Genomic DNA, 18,791 nt, shown 5'->3' on the forward strand with positions numbered 1-18,791 from the left:
AATAAAAATATATTTCACACACACACACAAAAAAAGAAAGTTGCAAATGAGAGGATTGGTTGCAAAGTTACTTTGTCATCAATGTTATAACTGTGAATGGTCACTAAAAAAAGCAGTTGCCAAATAAGGACTGCTTTTATATTTCAAGGCCTTCAGTTCTGAATAACACTAATCCTAACAGGACACCGAAAAAAAGCCCAACTCTATGGTTGATAAAGATCCAGTATATATCTAGACTATGAGTCTAGACTTCAAGCTTAGCATTAGGCACCTAAATGTGTTGAGTTCCATGAGCATGCAGGTCTGTGGTGGGATTCAGCCGGTTCACACCTATCTGGGAGAACCGGTTGTTAACTTTCTAAGCAGTTCGGAGAACCGGTTGTTGGAAGAAATCTCATGTTGTTTTTTTCCACTTTACAGGCTAATCCTGTAAGGAAGGCAGGAAGGAAACATTCTGGTGTTGTTTCTAGCCTCATCTTTACTGCCCTGCTTACAGAAACTGCCTCTCCGGTTAACCCTTATTACCATTGTAACAGCTAAGGCGAAGCGCCTATCGACCTGAGTGACGTTGAGTTGGGTACACCCACCCAGTCACATGGCCATCGAGCCACGCTTACCCAGTTGGTCATTAGGGCAGAGAACTGGTTGTTAAATTATTTGAATCCCGCCACTGATGCAGTTTATAACCAATGAGAATCGAGCTGAAACAATAGCTGCCCGGTTGCCATACATCTCCTTAGTCACTAGGTGGCTGACTGATCCTAGTTTAAGGCCCGTAAGAATGTGCAGAGGATCAAAAGGAGGAATGCAAAAGGCCTGGATACAACTGAGAATAATTGCAGCATTTGAGGTGAGGAAGGAAGCAAAGGGTTGCTTAATAATAGAAGGCTGATTTTGCTGTACCAGTAGTTCACGGGGCTCAGAAGCAATGCCAGATCAAGTTTCAGATTCAGTTCCAGTGGCACATGCTCCAGGGGTAATAGGTCAGAAGGGAAGGAAGGGAACAATTTGTCCTACAGAGTCACTCTTTGTAAGGGAATAATCTCAAGAGTGCAGTTCCAAACCTTAAACCCAATTAAGTCGAAAGGGCAAATAAGAGGCAAGTCAGTGATAAATCTAAATTGATATATCGATCAGTCTAAGTTTCACAATGCAATATTTAAAGCAAAACAAAAAGAACCTTTCCATTTTGGCTGTTTAAGGCTGTAACTTTCAATGCATCTTCGTGTTTCTACTCAGAAGTAAATTGACCAGGTTTAGTGGTTCTATTCCTACGGAAGGGTACCCAGTGCCACCTCCTTAATATTTATTCCGGATTGCTTACAGTTTGGCACCAAAACAAAATCCAGAAGGAAAGATTCCCGCAGGAACAGCATGCGTGTCTTGCAAAAATATTGTCCAGTTGCATTTAATTAGATCTAAACAAAGCAAACGATATTTTAAGAAAAGAAGCTGTGATACTACAAAGAGTACCTAAGGCAATGCAAACAGCAGTTGTGCTGTCAATCTCTCCTTCCCCCTCACTTAATCGGTGTTTGGGATATGCAGTTTCCTATAACACATTGGGCATTTGTTTCTAGTTACTGCCTCTGCACCATTAAAACTGCGATGCTTTTTATGCTGATTTTAAACTCTGGCTGTTTGGTTGGCCGAAGGTGAAGGCTATGATTTATCTAAGTGCCACACTGTTCATATTCCTGCCAAAACTGTGTTTGTGTCTGCCTCTCAATGTTTACCATGGGGAGAACCAGTTTTATCTTCCCAGCTCAGATAATAGATTCCTCTTCAAAGGCTACTGTTCTGAAACTCACCCAAGAGACTCTGGTATAACTCATGACTGACCCAGTTAAAGGCAGCTGCTTTTTGAGAACCTGTCATGGGTCTTATAAATCAGCTCACATCATTTGCCCTTCTTGTCTCCTCTGCAGAGGCCACCACACAGGCATCTTTCCTCGGTGTATTTACTCGCAAGTAAACAAAGCCATAAATTGAAATTCTCCTTATAGCATGGGTCGTCAACCTGATCCCTACGGCCCACTAGTGGGCGTTTCGGGATTCTAGGTTAAAAGAGCCAAGGTGGCACAGTGGTTAAATGCAGCACTGCAGGCTACTGCTAGATCAGCAGGTCAGCGGTTCAAATCTCACCGGCTCAGGGTTGACTCAGCCTTCCATCCTTCCGAGGTGGGTAAAATGAGGACCCAGATTGTTGGGGGCAATATGCTGACTCTCTGTAAACCGCTTAGAGAGGCCTGAAAGGCCTATGAAGCGGTATATAAGTCTACTGCTATTGCTATTAGCGGTAGGGACTTCGGAGGTTAAAACCTCCTTTTGAGCGAGTGGGCAGGCGCGAGGACACACATCAATAAACCAACGTGGGCGTGCACGCAAACAAGCAAACACGTGGGAAGAGGAAGGGGAGGAGTGGAAACTGATAGCAGGGACAGGCAGATAGGTTTTGTTATCTTATAAAATAAAGCGGAGCAGAGCAGTTGCAAAATAGGAGAAAGAAAAGTTATAGGCAGGAGAGAATTGTTGTTGGCTAATAATAATAAGTGGGCTGACTAGCTCAGCCTTACTTTTGTACATTGCCCTAAGGAAGGTTAAAAAAAAAGGAGATAAAAAGGAAAAGCTAAAAAAAAATTAACCAAAAAAGGGAAGAAAAATAGAGAAAAGCGGATAAAATAAAGGAGGGAGAGTAAGCAGTGTTTAGTCTGGCTCATAAATTGAGTTTTGTTATCTTATAAAATAAAAGAAAGAAGTAAAGGAAGAAGAAGGAGAAAATAAAAAAAAGGGAAAAAGAGATCCTTGATATAGTGAAATACTATAAGAAAGGTAAAGAAGAAGAAGGCAGGAAAAGGAATTTTGTTTTGATGGTTACACGTAATAAAAATTGGCACCTAATACAGCATTGTTTTTGGTGTTTGTAATAAAAGGGAAAAGAGGAGGGGAAAAAGCACTGTGTGGAGTGCAGATCAAAACGTAAGAGTAAAAGTAGTTGTTAAATTGTGAAACAAATTTAGAACCCATGTCTGAAAAAAAGAAATATGATCATGTTCCACACTTGCGCAAAAACTGGTGGGTGGTAAGGAAATTTTTCCATCAAGAAAGACCCATTAGTGGGCGGTAGGTAGAAAAAGGTTGACTTACACTGATCTAAGCAGTAATATCCAAGGTCCAGGATGCAAGCAGAATAGCCAGCCCTAACCAGGCCATTAGTGGCAATGAGGTAAAGTGGTTACGTTCCTATTATTCATTTGCTTTTGCCATAACAGATATCAAGGCAAGTTATGCTTCCAGAAAGAGGGGGAAAACCTTTATGAGAATGCGGGCATCAAATGAGGCATGCCTTAAAAAAAATGCCTACAGGGAAAATCGTAAGTACAGTAAAAGCAATTTGGAAGAAAGAGAATGTAAGTTTATTGGTTCCAGTTGATTGGCATCAGGGATTTCCCCTTGTCAGGATTTGGCACTGGAGGTGCTTCTTGAGAAATGAATCTGTCCTAAAACATTTCAGAGTATTGTTAGATACAACGGCATGTAAAGGAGGTGCTTTGAACTCACATGCAGTGGAATGCCTCTTTTCAAAGTGTTAAAGCAACAGTACCCTTTCCCACATTTTCGGGACTGCCTCCAACTGGTACTAGCTGACCAGAGGTGGGATTCACTTACCTTCCTGTTGTGGCCCGGCAAGAGCCGTTGCAGCTGCCGTCAGTCTCCGACAGTGAGGGGTCTTATGAGTCGGCCCTGGAGGAGGTGGAGGACCCTGGACAGGGTGCCAACTCCGAGCAGGGCGAGGAGAGACTGGTTGTCCACTAGGTGGCGGCGGAGCCTTGGATCAGAGGGAGTGTGCAGGAAAACACTTGTGAGTTGTTTCGGGATGCACGCCGTCGAAGGGCTACTCAACGGCAAGAACAACTGTGTAATGATAGGAGATGATTGCGTTTAGCTGATGCTGATTAAGATCCTCTCCTGATTATAAAAGAGACTGTTTGTGCCACGCCTTTTTGCAGGAGTCAACGTTCATGATTCAGAGAAACCAACTTGGAGAAGTGGTTTGCTGTGAGAGCTTGTTTGCATTGCCTATGTTTGTAGGACTTGCTGCCAGAGTGCTTATCTCTTTGTTTATTTTGGGCTTGCAGACAACGAGAGTCTGGACTGATTAAAAATATTCCTATTTACATTTGCTTTTGGCTTTCATTCCTGGACGGAGGAAGCGGGTCAGAACACCTTCCCTACCAGTTTGCAAATGTGAGCCTGCTCACTCGCTTCACTCGCACACGCCTTGTCTGCGCAGTGCTCGCGCATTACATTGGGGCGGGTAGGCGGAGCCTCCCACAGCCACCATTACTGGTTCAGCTGAGCCAGAGAGAACCGGGTGAACACCACTTCTGTAGATGACTCTGCTTGAACATGCACAGGCTCTTTGTAGGGTTGACACCCCTCTTTTGAAGGATTGGTATAAACCAAATACGTAGCTATCAACCTCCCCATGTTATCGAGAGGCAGGAGTTATTCATCATACTATGCCACGGTTTGTTGAATAAGCAAGAGATGTCTGAAATCAGCTATTGTGTCAGGCCATAAACCACGACTTGCAAACAACACTGACTAGGTTCAAAGCATACCCTTACTAAAAACATTCAGGAATTTCTGAATCCACTTGCATTTTCATCCACTGGACTGAGTACAGTGAAAAATACAACAATAAAAAGCTATTACCTCTGCAGGGGCTTATATCAAGAAAAATCCTTAAAAAGAAAACCAACAAAGAATATTGGGTTGTAACAATATTAAACTGCCAGATCTGGGTTGCAGAACGCCTGTTACAAATCCTGAAACAAGTGGGACTAGATGACAAAGACATCCGAATTATGAAGAATCTATATTGGTATCAGGTAGCAAATGTGAGACTAGGCCAAAAATACTCAGATGATGCAGAATTACGAAGAAGGGTCAGACAGAGCTGTATTCTGTCTCCGCTGTTGTTTAACATCTACCCTGAGTAAATTTTCAACGAAGCACTGGAAAACATTAATGCTGGCCTCAAAGTAAATGGTGTTCGGATCAACAATTTAAGATATTAAAGAGCCAAGGTGGCGCAGTGGTTAAATGCAGCACTGCAGGCTACTGCTAGATCAGCAGGTCAGCGGTTCAAATCTCACCGGCTCAGGGTTGACTCAGCCTTCCATCCTTCCGAGGTGGGTAAAATGAGTTTCAGAAATATCTGAAAAAATATGGCTTGAAGCTTAACATCTCAAAAACCAAGATCATGGTTGTCGGCAAACATTAATTTACCACCGATAAATTCAGAAGGAATACCACTAGAAAAAGTTGTAAGGATCACGTACCTAGCGTTTTAATTAACATGAAAGCTGAGACATGACCACTGAAGCAAAGATAAGGATAAGAGAAAGTTCAAACAGCATTCTTCAAAATGAAAAAGGTCTTCTGCAGTCATGATATAAGCTTAAGTTTGAAAATCAGGCTTGCTAGATGTTACATCTTTTCTATCCTGCTCTACGGAGTAGAGAGTTGGTCGCTGACAGAAAGCCACTTGAAGAGACTAGAAGCATTTGAAATGTGGATTGACAGACAGCTATTACATATAAGCTGGGATGACAAAATCACAAATGAGGAGGTGATAAGCCACCTGGGAAAGCAAAGGGAAATCATCAAAGCCATTAAAAAGCAAACGTTGGAATATTTTGGACATGTGATGCATCCTTCACTTAATCCTCCAAGGAAAGATTGAAGACAAATGAGGTCCAGGCAGAAGAAGAACATCATGGCTTCAACATCTAAGGGACTGGTTTAGACAAAACTCAACAGCACTTTTTCATGCGGCTGTTGACAAAAATAGGATCGCCAACATGATCGCCAACGTCCGATGATGGATATGGCACAAGAAAAAGAAGGCCATCAATATATTATAGGTTCGCCCGTAATGATTTTGATGCTTTTTCAATCTACCAGTTTTGTTCTTCCTTAGCTTTAGTGTTACAATTTCAAAATCTGGAGTGGGGCAGTACCTTTGGTAGGACAAACCAAAAGATTACAAGTGTACTTGTACAAGTAGTCCTCGATTTACGACCACAGTTGAGCCCAATGTTTCTGTTGTTAAGTGAGACATTTGCTAAGCGAGTTTTGCCCTACTTTATGACTTTCCTTGCCACATTTGTTACTGCAGTTGATAAGTTAGTATTTATTATTTATTTATTTGTTAAATTTCTAGGCTGCCCAATCCCGGAGGACTCCGGGCGGCTTACAAAGAAACCCAGTTGTTAAGTGAATCTGGCTTCCCTGTTGACTTTGCCTGTCAGACGGTTGCAAAAGGGGATCACATGACCTTGGGACACAGCAACGGTCATAAGTACAAACCAGTTGCCAAACGTCTGAATTTTGATCACATGATCATGGGGGAAAGGCTGCAAAGGCTTTCACGGAGGAAAGTGGTCAGAAGTCACTTTTTTCAGTGCTGTTGTAACTTTAAACAGTCATTAAATGCACGACCCGACAAATGCGCCCACCACAAAAGCGCGCTGACAAAACCGTGTTGCTTAAACGGTGACGTCATCAATGCGCCGACAACAGCGCGCCGACAACAGCGCGCCGACAACAGCGTGATTTAATTTAAGGTAAGGGTTAGGGTTAGGGTTAGGGTTAGGGTTAGGGTTAGGGTTAGGGTTAGATTTAGGGTTAGGGTTAGGGTTAGGGTTAGGGTTAGGGTTAGGGTTAGGGTTAGGGTTAGGTGTAGGGTTAGGTGTAGGGTTAGGTGTAGGGTTAGGTGTAGGGTTAGGTGTAGGGTTAGGTGTAGGGTTAGGGTTAGGTTTACAGCCCGCTTCTGTTGGCGCGCTCTTGTCACGCGCTTCAGCGCTCATTCGTCGGCGCGGTTTAGAACTTGCGGTTTTGTCACCGCAGTTTAGTTTGGCGCGCTTTTGTCAGTCGTCCTTTTGTAGGTGAACCCATTAAATGAACTGTTGTAAGTCAGGAATTTCCTGTACTATACTTGCTAAAATTTCTTGTAATATTGGGGGAAAAAAGGAAGTTGCGGAATGGTTGTCTGTCATCTTATTGACTTAATGTTGTGCTTGTAAATTTTAAATCTCAGCATAGCTCCTGTTCTTCAAATGCTTGATTTGCAAAAGCCTAAAAAAACCCAACCCTTGCTCTTTCCACTTCAAATTGCTCATATTTACTCTCACTGTCTGCATCTAATTATTGCACAAATACAGCCTGGAAATTGCTTTCATTTCATCTCTCCTTCCAGCGTAAAACATCCTTAAGTTACCCACATCAGTATGACTGTTCTAGTGTTTCCGCCTTACTCCAATGCCATGCAAGGGACATTTTAAAGTGTTTCTAGGGATTTATTAGGGTTTTTTTTTGTCACTTTGGGAAGTGATTGCAAAGAATTGAGGAAACAGAGGGAGGGAAGGAGAAAAACCAGCAACACTCTATCAGCAAATCAATTTTATCCTACCCTGCTTTCCCAAAAATAAGACCTCCCTGGATATTAAGGCCAATTGGGCTTTTGAGCACATGCGCTAAAATAAGCCCTCCCCTGAAAATATTGCAACATAGCAGCAGCCATGAGGTGACCACACTCTCCACCTGTCAGCACTCCTCCATTGGATAATTAGGAAAGAAAACTATGAGACTCCATTGATAGAAATCAAGTGTACTTTTACTAATTATAAATGATCAGAAGCGTAGCAAAGCGAAGACTGATTATTTAGGCGCGAAAGCAAATGATATATAGAATAACCCATTCCCCACCCCTTGGCATCCCAGTTACAGTCCAATCATAATTCTCCCAAGTGTCAGGTGCGAGATAACTTCGAAAGGCATCACCAAGATGGAATGTCAGTGCCGTTGGCCTTGGCGGGAAACCTCCTCCACATGCGCAGTAAGACAGGCAGCAGAAACTCCAGAATCTTCCTCCAGCACAAGTAGTAGTCCCCTCCCAAATACCATGCCCCCCTCCCCATTTCAATGGCAGCCGAAGCAGCAGCAAAGCAGAGGCTGACACCACCTCCTGCACCTCAAAAATAATAAGACTTCCCTGAAAATAAGGCCAAATGCTTATTTTGGGGGTCAAAAGAAAATAAGACCCTGTCTTATTTTTTGGGGGGGGACGGTATTAATCCTAGCAATAGCTTCTGCCAACTCAAAGATTCTCAGAGAACTCTTCAACGCAGCAATTAAGACTCCAGGAACCAACAAAGAGAAAACCACTTGCAAATTAGTTAATGTTCTTATATTATATCTTAATGTGAATGTTCTTATAAATCAAAAGGTAATTCTATCAATGGTGAAATTCAATTTTTTTTACTACCGGTTCTGTGGGCATGGCTTGGTGAGTGTGGTGTGGCTTGGTGGGCGTGGTGTGGCCTGGTGGGCGTGGCTTAGTGAGCGTGGCAGGGGAAGGATACTGCAAAATCTCCATTCCCACCCCACTCGGGGGCCAGACAGAGATGGCATTTGCTGGATATCCGAACTACTCAAAATTTCCGCTGCCGGTTCTCCAGAACCGGTCAGAACCTGCTGGATTTCACCCCTGAATTCTATCCAAAACTAAGCATTGTTGGAATAATTTCAGGACAAATGTAATAATCAGATAAGGAACCTGAAAATATTTGCTAGAGAACCACTGTAAATTGAATGGCGTAGGAGGTTGTCTCGGCCATGTTTACTTTACCCCCCCCCCCACTCCCCACACCACCATGGAGATCAATGGAATTTCAACCGTAAACAACCACCTTTCTGCATTTGCAGGTTTGCGTCTGTGAACTTCCTTCCAGAGTGTTTTCGAAAGAGGCAGCCTCGAAGTGGGTGTGTAAGGAGGCAGAGCAAAAAAAAAAAAAATACACAGGAGCTTCTCTGCTCTGTTATTCTATTTCAAATAGCTTAGCAAAGCTGTGGTGTGTTTTGATTGGTCCGTGTGGGCCACCTCCCACTTCTCAGAAGCCGATCCCGGTAGTCTTGCAAATACGTGGAAAGGATGCACAAAATGTGCCTGGAAGATATCAAATGGAGAGCTTTTGTTTCCACCAGGAACTGGGTGTGAAAGGGCAGAGTGCCAACACCCATGAACGGCAGCACTCCGTAAAAAACATCCACTTATTTAAACGTCAGGAAAAACAGGCGCTGTTTCAAAACCCCACTCTTGCTATTCACAGATTCTTGGAAAGCAGGCACATTTCCCCCCCTCCTCTCTTTTCTGCATTGTTTGTTGTTGTTTTTTGAAAATTTTAGAAAAAAAAACTTATACAAATGTTTACAAACAACTTAGCAGAGATGGCTAAAATATCAGCATATCTCAAGGACCATTCCAATGAGAGATATAAATTGGAGTGGAGAAGATGGATTGACTATATTCAAAATAAATATGGGACTAAGAAATTCCAGATAGTTTATGACGGAAGAAACAAGGAATGATATAATCTGTTTAGAGTTAGCCTAGCAAAGAGGAGTTAAAGCTCAAATGAAAGAGGATATTAACTTTTTTTAAAAGTTTATTTTAGAATATTTTTGTTAAAGATTTATACCCTGTATTGGTTCTGGGAAGTTGGGGGGGGGGGAAAGTTGGGGGGGGGAGGTTGGGGAGGGAGGATAGTGGGAGGGAAGTAAACATTTGTAAAAGTTTTTCCCCCAAAAAATTTTTCAATAAAAATAAATAAATAATAATAATAATAAAAAAGAAGCCAGCAATGATATTGTTTTCATGGCTAATGACTCAACAAATGTCACCTGATTCTTGGCATCTTGGTTATCTTCAAATGTAAGACATTACATTTTGTATTCTTTCCACTTCTCGTGACTACATGCAATTTTGCAATATTTACAAAACCTGGCCAAGAAAAGTGTAATGTCACATTTCCTTCGTAGTATTCATTTCTGCGTTAGCATGTCTGGTCATTTGGTGGGTTTTGAGGAAGATAAAATTGCGATAAGGTCATTGAGTTCAGAATTTGTTCTCATCAAGTGGCATGGTTGGAAAGCATAGTCTATTGATGCAGCATGAAGATTTCACTCATCTAGTTGCGCTTCCTGTCTGGTTTACCCCATAATAAGGCTGACAGGAAGGAGCGTTACAGTAAATCTAAACTGCAGGGATTAATTTCTCACGCTGGTTATAAAACTGTATTCAGATTTCAAATTATGAAAGGTTAGTCACATAAGGAATGCTCTCCTACTTGAAAACTGTGTGCAAGCAATAGGTTTGCCGCAGTAGGAATAATTTCATTCAGGTTCTTTCATGTGATTTTGCTATGAGCAATATAGAGAGAAGAGAGCCGGTTGGATTTAATGATTAAGGTACGAGGTTAGAAACCAGGAGATTGTGAGAAAGAATGAACCTGAAGCAGTCTCTCAGCTCTGGGAAGGATGCAATGGAAAGAGATTGGATTGGATTGGATTTATTCAGTTTGTATGCCGCCCTATTCCTGAGAGACTCAGGGCGGCTAACAATCGAAGAGGGGAGGGGGGTACAAAATAAAGATAAAAAAGACAAACACATTTTAAAAAACAACAACAGTCATCCCCTCGAGTGGGGCTGAGAGATTCAGCAGCCCCAGGCCTGCCGGAACAGCCAGGTCTTAATGGCTTTGCAGAAAGCCGGAAGGGTGGTGAGGGTCCGGATCTCAACGGGGAGATCGTTCCAGAGGGCCGGAGCAGCCACAGAGAAGGCCCTCTCCCGGGGAGTTGCCAGCCAACATTGACCGGCAGATGGAATCCGGAGGAGGCCTAGTCTGTGGGATCTAATTGGTCTATGGGAGGTAATTGGCAGGAGGCGGTCTCTCAAGTACCCAGGTCTGATGCCATGCAGGGCTTTAAAAGTAACGACTAGCACCTTGAAGCGTGTCCGGAGACCAATGGGCAGCCAGTGCAGCTCGCGGAGGATAGGTGTGACGTGGGTGCATCAACCCTCAAAAGGAAAGACAGCTATTGGTACTCTGTAAAAAAACAGGCTTCACTTGCCATTTATAGAGCAAAGGTTGCTAGAGATTTTGCAAGACAATGCCCACCAAACTGGTTTAGGGCTATAAGAGGAATTTCAAATTCAAAGCAGATAATCACATGTTAAAAAAGAATGATTAATTCGAACTTTGTTCCTTTAGAAGATGACCCTAGGAATGGTCAGGTGATCATTTTGGAACCAACTACCACGTTTCCCTGAAAATAAGGCAGGGTCTTATTTTCTTTTGACCCCCGAAATAAGCACTTGGCTTTATTTTGGGGGAGGTCTTATTATTTTGGGGGTGCAGGAGGCAGCCAGCATGTTCACTAATGGCTGCTGCTATGATTTTCAGGGAGGGCTTATTTTCAGGGGAGGGCTTATTTTAGCTCATGCACTCAAAAGCCCGATTGGGCTTATTATCCAGGGAGGTCTTATTTTCAGGGAAACAGAGTACTACTGAACAGGAGACAGCAGAGTCAGAAGCTGCAAGGAGAAACAGTATATATTTATGCAAGTTACCACACACAAAAAAAGGTGGGACAGCAAAATTGATCATTTCAGATGGAACAAGCTATTAGAGAAGTAATTTCCATCTTGACCTTCACAGACACCCAATAATAGAGGGCAGGGCTTCAAAATGTATAGCTTGGAGCCAGAAGTGTTCCCCAGTATCCCTTCCGAGACCTTCTTCAGGTGGGGGGGGGGGTCGAGGCAATGTGTGGGGTTTTTGTAGGTTTTTTTATGTCTGAGTGGAGCTTAAGGAGCAAAGGGTGTACCTTAAAACTTACTGGTGTTTAAGGATTTCTCTCTTTTCTTGAAAACTCCTCCCAAAGTAAGTACTGCTTTTGAATGCCAACTGGTGGCAATTGTGCAGTCCTAAAATAGCTAGTCATATTTTATCAATTACATTTTAAGCTGTGCAGGATCTTCTAAAACTATGGATAATTATAACCTGATTATTAAAAAAAAAGCTCCCTATATTTATTAAATCAGCCCAGTCCTAACTTCTGGAACAGGGTTCCTCTTGAGATTTAGATGGCCCTCCCTGTGCAATTGGTTAGAAGGGCCATGAAGACTTGGCTTTCTACCCTGGTCTTTGGCTTGGGAGAGAGAGAGAGAGAGCCCTTGCTTCAGCATATCTGCCACCTTTTACAATGTTTTTACTTCTTGCTATCAGATCTATGTTGTGCATAGGTCATTTACCTTACGGATGATTTCAGATGTTCAGAATTTCATGGATGGATTACTGTCTCTGTGGGGCTTACAACTATGTAGTTACAATCATGAAATGAATTCTGCCAACAGCCTTTCCAAAAGTTCAAAAGACCATAGCGTATGTAGATTTCAGCTCTGAATCCGAATTCTCAGAGGGCTGCTTCTCTTTATTTTTCCTTTCTTTACTGTTCTGGCCCCCCTCGTCGCCGTCCAGGAACGAGAGCCAAAACAGACGTACAAAAGAATGTTTTAATCAGTCCAAGCTCTCGTTGGCTGCAAGCCCAAAATAAACAAAGATAATAACTCTGGCAAAAAGTCCTATAAACATACGCAGCACTTCAAACAGGCTTCTCCCAGCAAACTACTTCTCCAAGTTGGTTTCTCTTAATTCGTGAAAGTGAACGAGAACGTTGACTCCTGCAACCAGGGTGTGGCACAAACAGTCTCTCTTATACTCAGGAGAGGATCTTAATCAGCATCAGCTAAGCACAATCATCTCCTACAATTACGCAGTTGTTCCTTCCGTCGAGTAGCCCTGCGCCTGCATGCATCCTGAAACAACTCCCAAATGTTTTCCTGAACATTCCCTTTGATCCAATGCTCTGCCGCCACCTGGTGGCCAACCAGTCTCTCCTCGCCCTGCTCAGAGTCGGCACCCTGTCCAGGGTCCTCCACCTCCTACAAGGCCGACTCATAAGACCCCTCGCTGTCGGAGTCTGCTCCAACGGCTCCTGCCGGGCCACAACACTCACCGACTTGTGCCTACTTGAGGTTGGATGGTTTAGAGTCTGGACTAGGTATTTCAGGCAGTCCCTGCTTCTTTATGGCCATTCTCCTTCAGCACCTTCAGTGACATCCCTTCCAGTGGTGAGATTCAAAATTTTTTACTACTGGTTCTATGGGCATATCTTGGTAGGCGTGGCAGGGGGAGGATACTGTAAAATCTCCATTCTCACCCCAGAAGGTTATTGCAAAATCCCCATTTCCTCTCGATCAGCTGGGACTCGGGAGGCAGAGAATACATTGAGGTGGGGCCAGTCCAGTGGTGGGGTTCAAAATTTTTTGGAACCTACTCTGTGGGTGTGGCCTGCTTTGTGGGAGTGGCTTGCTGACCATGTGACCATGTGGGAGTGGCTTGCCAGCCTTGTGACCGGGTGGGCTTGGTGGCCATGTGACCGGGTGGGAGTGGCTTGGTGGCCATGTGACCGGGTAGGAGTTGCTTGGCAGTCATGTGACTGGGTGGGAGTGGCCACGACAATGCCACTGAATTCTTTGCCTCAATGGATAAACTACAATAAGATTAAAACAAGTACAAAAACAATAAAAGAGCTACTTACAGAAGGAAGATGACTTTTCTTGCTAGTCTTCAGTATCACTGACTCCAATGAATGGGCACAAAGAATAGACACAGAAATGAACTCTTTCATTGCATGCACTGCATTGGGATGAAACCAGCACACAAAACAACAAAGACAGCTACTTACAAAGAGAAGATTACTGACTTTCTGGTCTTCTGGAACACCACCTCACCACCTTGCTCCAATAACCTGCCAAAGGAGAGACACAGAAATCAAGACTTTAATTGCATGCACTGCATTAGGATGAAACAAGCACACAAAATAATAGGAAAGGAAAATTACTGTCCTTTTTTGTGTCTTCTGCACCATCACCTCACCAAGACGTTAGTTCAAGAATGAATGTCATAGGTAGATTCCCAGAGCAATACAGATTTCCTTTTTCTGAAATGTAGTTCTCAGTTCCAAAAAACAGGAATATATGAATTGGGTTCAGTACTTAGGTCGGTCCAAGGAGCTATTCAGAAGTTAGTGGTTAGAAGCAATGGTAAAGCAAGATATGGAATTAAAACCAGAAATATTTTGTTGGCTATTTGAAAGGGAATACAATATATATTTAATTTTACACATGTTAACAACTGCTGGAATTGTGTTTGTACAATGGTGTAAAAACAGAGATATGAAAATGAATAAATATTACAATGTGCAGGAATAAATAAATTGACAATTAAAATCAAGAAGGCTTTGAATACTTTTCACGTGGGATTTGTTTTAGCAATTGCTAAACAGAAATTAGAAATCCAAAAGTATGAAAGAAAACACCAATTATGTAAGGAAAGGTCACTAAAATGTATAAGTATTACTAGATCATTATTAATGTGTAGATAACTGCGGGACATTACACACCCACACAAATTGTGACAGTGCCAGGAAAACACCAAAAAATAAGAATCCCCCCCCCCCAAAGACTGCAAATGAAACCAGTTTTTTTCCCTAACCCTAAGGACAGGAAAGACAAAGCCCCTGGAATAAAAACCATCAAGGCATTGTGGGAAATTATAAAGGACAGTGCCAGGAAGCTCACAGAACCAGCAACCACCTCAGAATTACCTAAACAACCAGGGTGAAACACACTAAATCTGGCAAAGCTGCCTTGCACCAACCTTCCTTCCCATAGAAAAGCAGCCACTTTGAGACACATAAACCATGCACCAACCTTCACACTTAAAAGCAACATATTGCATCACAAAGAAAACATTTGGAAAAAGGAATAACATTTCTTGTAGTAAATATATTTTATAAACAATTAAAAAATAAAAATCCCCTAACAATATTTTTTTTAAAAAGATATTCTATAAATAAAAAAATATTTAAAAACTATTGTTAAGTATTCAGCACACAATAATTTATACTGTACTAACCATTGCAAGGTATTTCACCAGCAATAATTTATACTGTAACCATTTCAAGGTATTGTACCAACAATAATTTATACTGTAACCATTGCAAGGTATTGTAGCAGTAATTTATACTGTAACCATTGCAAGGTATTTCACCAGCAATAATTTATACTGTAACCATTTCAAGGTATTCCACCAGCAATAATTTATACTGTAACCATTTCAAGGTATTGTACCAGCAGTAATTTATACTGTAACCATTGCAAGGTATTTCACCAGCAATAATTTATACTGTAACCATTTCAAAGTATTCCACACACAATAATTTAAAATGAAACCATTAAAAATATCCCATACACAATACATTACAATAAAATGAGTTTAAAAAATTATATACACAATACATTTTAAAGTATTGAGTATAGAATTTTTAAAAAGGATTTATTTTAATTTATTTTGGATAGAATCTTTTTTTAAATAGTCTAAGACAATTTTAAAAAAATAATCCACACGCAATAAATTGAAGTAAACCATTTTAAAATATTCTATACTCAAAACTTTTAAGTAAAACGATTTTAAAAAATTCTATGGACAATATTCTTTTAAAGAACATTAAAAAAATAAAAGAAAAAAAACGGGTCACTTACCAGCAGGCAGAATCAGCAGCTCTCCGATGCGATGGATGCAGCAGGGAGCAGGCAGGCAACGAGGCAGCAGTACAGGTAAACTTACTGGACTGGAGGGACAAGGGTTGTTGGTTAGCTAGGCACACTGCCTGGGAAGCTTAGCCAGCCAGGCGAGGTTGGAGAGGGGGCGGGGGGCTTTCGGCCATGTGGCATATACCAGCTTGCGGATTTCCCGAGGCCTGAAGGCCTTCCCTAGTGAAAGCCACAAAAGCTAACCTGCCGCCGTCACCACTCCCCACCTGCTTTTGGCCGCGTGGCATACGCCAGCTCGCGGCTTTGACTAGGAGAGGCCAGAAGGCCTTCCCTTGCAAAAGTTAGGCCGCTGCCGCCACCCACCCATGTTTGGCCGTGTAGCGTACATCAGCTCACGGCTTTCGCGAAAGCTGTGAAAGCTAGCCTGCCACTGCCACCCACCTGCTTTCTGCCACGTGGTGTATGCCAGCTCATGGCTTTTGCGAGCTGGTGTAAGCTAGCCTCCTGCCACCCCCGCCGCCCCTCCTCGTGCTTAGTTACTTACCTGCTGGAAGATGAAATGAAGGGAGGACCCACCGCACTTTTAAACGGGTGTTAGAGGCGGGTGGGTCGACTCCAGCCCACTCACTGATTGGCTGAACTCCAGCCAATCAGTGAGTGGTGGGCTGGGCTAGTTTAGTGCGGACGGGCAGGGGAGCAAGCCAGCTGCGATGGGATGGCAAAGGCGAGCGAGCAACAGGGCCGGGGCAGGCGTTCCAGAAGTTACTTCCGGGTCCACTGGTCGAACTTCCTCTCATTGGATTGGTAAATTTCACCAACCAGTTCTCTGGAGCTGGTGCGAACCGGCAGAAACCCACCACTGGGCCAGTCATAGGTGCAGAGATGGGTTTCTACTGATTCGGACCGGTTCGGCTGAACCGTTAGTGGTTTGGTGGCCTGGGTCACTGGAACCAGCAGCAACCCAGGCCTGCCACACTCCTGAACCCGTTCTCCCATTTTTTGCTTCTCTGTATGCGCAGAGCAATTTTTATTGCACTGGCTGGCCACACCCCCAAACCAGCTCACTCCAATGCTCACCCTGCCTCACTTTCACCATGTGGATCCATAGAACTGCCTCCTCCTGCCTACACACAGGTAAGCAGCATTCGTGCTTGCCTAGTCCCCCCTCCCTACTAGCTGCAACCCAGGCCTCACCTGGTCAACTTGGCGGCTGGAAGAAAAAGTGGCCAGCAAGCCGGTGGGCCCAGTCTGGCCTCCAGTGCTCTGTAATGCAGGGTTGGCAGCGGCGAGTGATAAGGGAAGCGAGCCCTGGGCCGGCATCCTTTCCTCTTTCCTCTGAATGCCGGCTTGGGGGATGGCCAGCCTCCCCTGCCACTGCACCCTTCCCTCACCATCCCTACCAGACAGAGAGTTGGAGGCCAAGCCGGTTCTGGCCACCTGCTCACTTGCTGCTTTTCCGACCACCCGCCCAGCTGACTAGGCGGGGTCCAGGCTGCAGCCGGCAGGGAGGGTTGCACATGGGGTGAAATGGGAGGTGCCCTGCCAGCAGAGGCTCCGCGTGGACCGCGAGGGAAGGGTGTAGTGGTGGGGGAGGCTGGCCATCCCCCAAGCCGGCTCTCAGAGAAAGGAGGCAGGGATGCCAGCCCAGAGCTCTCTTCCCTTACTGCTCACTGCAGCCGCCCATGCCGGTCGGAGTGTTGGAAGCCAGGCCAGTTTTTTGCTGGTTTTGTGGGCATGGCTAGGTGGGTGGGCATGTTACCTTCAAGGTTGTGAAATCCTGCCCCTTGGGGAATTTTCTGAATGAAGTGGGAGCGGCACACCCAGAGTTGCCACTTCTTTGCAACAGCCAAGGACGGAAGGGGAGCCAAGGAACTGTGGGGAGCCTCCTGCGTTTTGCACCCTCCTCCCAGCCTTTGAAGATGTTTGGATTTCAACTCCCAGAGTTCCTCAGCCAGCATAGCTGACTGGGGAAATTCTGGGAGTTGAAGACCACACATCTTCAAGTTTCCAAGGTTGAGAAATGCTGGTCTAAAGACTTTAGGGTTTAATTCTCTTCCCCTTCCCATAAAAGTAAATCTTCAATAGTCTTCTGTTCTGCCCCCCCTCCTTCGCTCGTTCAAAGACGACAGGCAGACAGACTTAAAAGGAAATAACTTTATCAGTCCTCGGCTCAGACTGGCTGCGAGCCCAAAATGAATATAAATAAAGTCTCTGGCAAGAAGATAACAGAATGCAAGAACAAAGATCTCTTACGGCCAAACCAGGTGTACAGAAAGAAAGCAAATCACTTCTCCAAGTGCCTCTCACAAACAAACCACGACCGATGAACCATGAACCATGAACGAACGACGAACGATGAACGTTGACTTCTGCAACCAGGGCGTGGCACCATCAGTCCTTTTATCGCCAGAAGACCACACTAACGAGCCCCAGCTGCATTGTTATTCCTGCATCCCGACTCAACTCACAGCAAACCTCTGCTGAGTCACAACAGTCTTCTATACAACATTCACTCTGTTCCTTAAAAAAAAACCAAGCCAAACACCAAGCCACATGGGCTTTGTTGGTTTTACTTGCTTTTGTTAGATCTATGTACTCATATGCATCTATTACAAACCATTAGGAGGAAGTGACATGTTGCAATATCACAACACATACTGCAGTCTTTTTCACTTGTATTTCAATGCAATATGTAAATTATGGGTGGCAACGTGATTCAGGGAGTACATATGCTCCCTTTTATCTTCCTTAAGTATAGCATGCATGTAGTAAACAAAATACAGTGAAAAGCAAAATGAGAATACAATTGTCAAACTGCCTGGTTCCCTTTTGGGCATGTTGGCAACTCTCGTCCAGAATGCAGCCGCGCGAGCGATTGTGTGTGCACCTCGGTACACCCACGTTACACCTATCCTCCGCGAGCTGCACTGGTTACCGATCGGTCTCCGGATACGCTTCAAAGTGCTAGTCGTAACTTATAAAGCCCTTCATGGTATTGGACCTGGGTACTTGAGAGACCGCCTGCTGCCAATTACCTCCCATAGACCCGTTAGATCGCACAGGGTCGGCCTCCTCCAGGTTCCGTCTACCAGCCAATGCCATCTGGCTACCACCCGGGGGAGGGCCTTCTCTGTTGCAGCTCCGGCCCTTTGGAATGAACTCCCCGCAGGGATTCGGACCCTCACCCCTCTCCAGGCCTTCCGGAAAGCCGTCAAAACCTGGCTGTGCCGGCAGGCCTGGGGTTGATGAGTTCCCCTCTCCT

Source organism: Thamnophis elegans, chromosome 3 (genome assembly GCF_009769535.1).
Source record: "Thamnophis elegans isolate rThaEle1 chromosome 3, rThaEle1.pri, whole genome shotgun sequence".
In the NCBI taxonomy this organism is placed as follows: domain Eukaryota; kingdom Metazoa; phylum Chordata; class Lepidosauria; order Squamata; family Colubridae; genus Thamnophis; species Thamnophis elegans.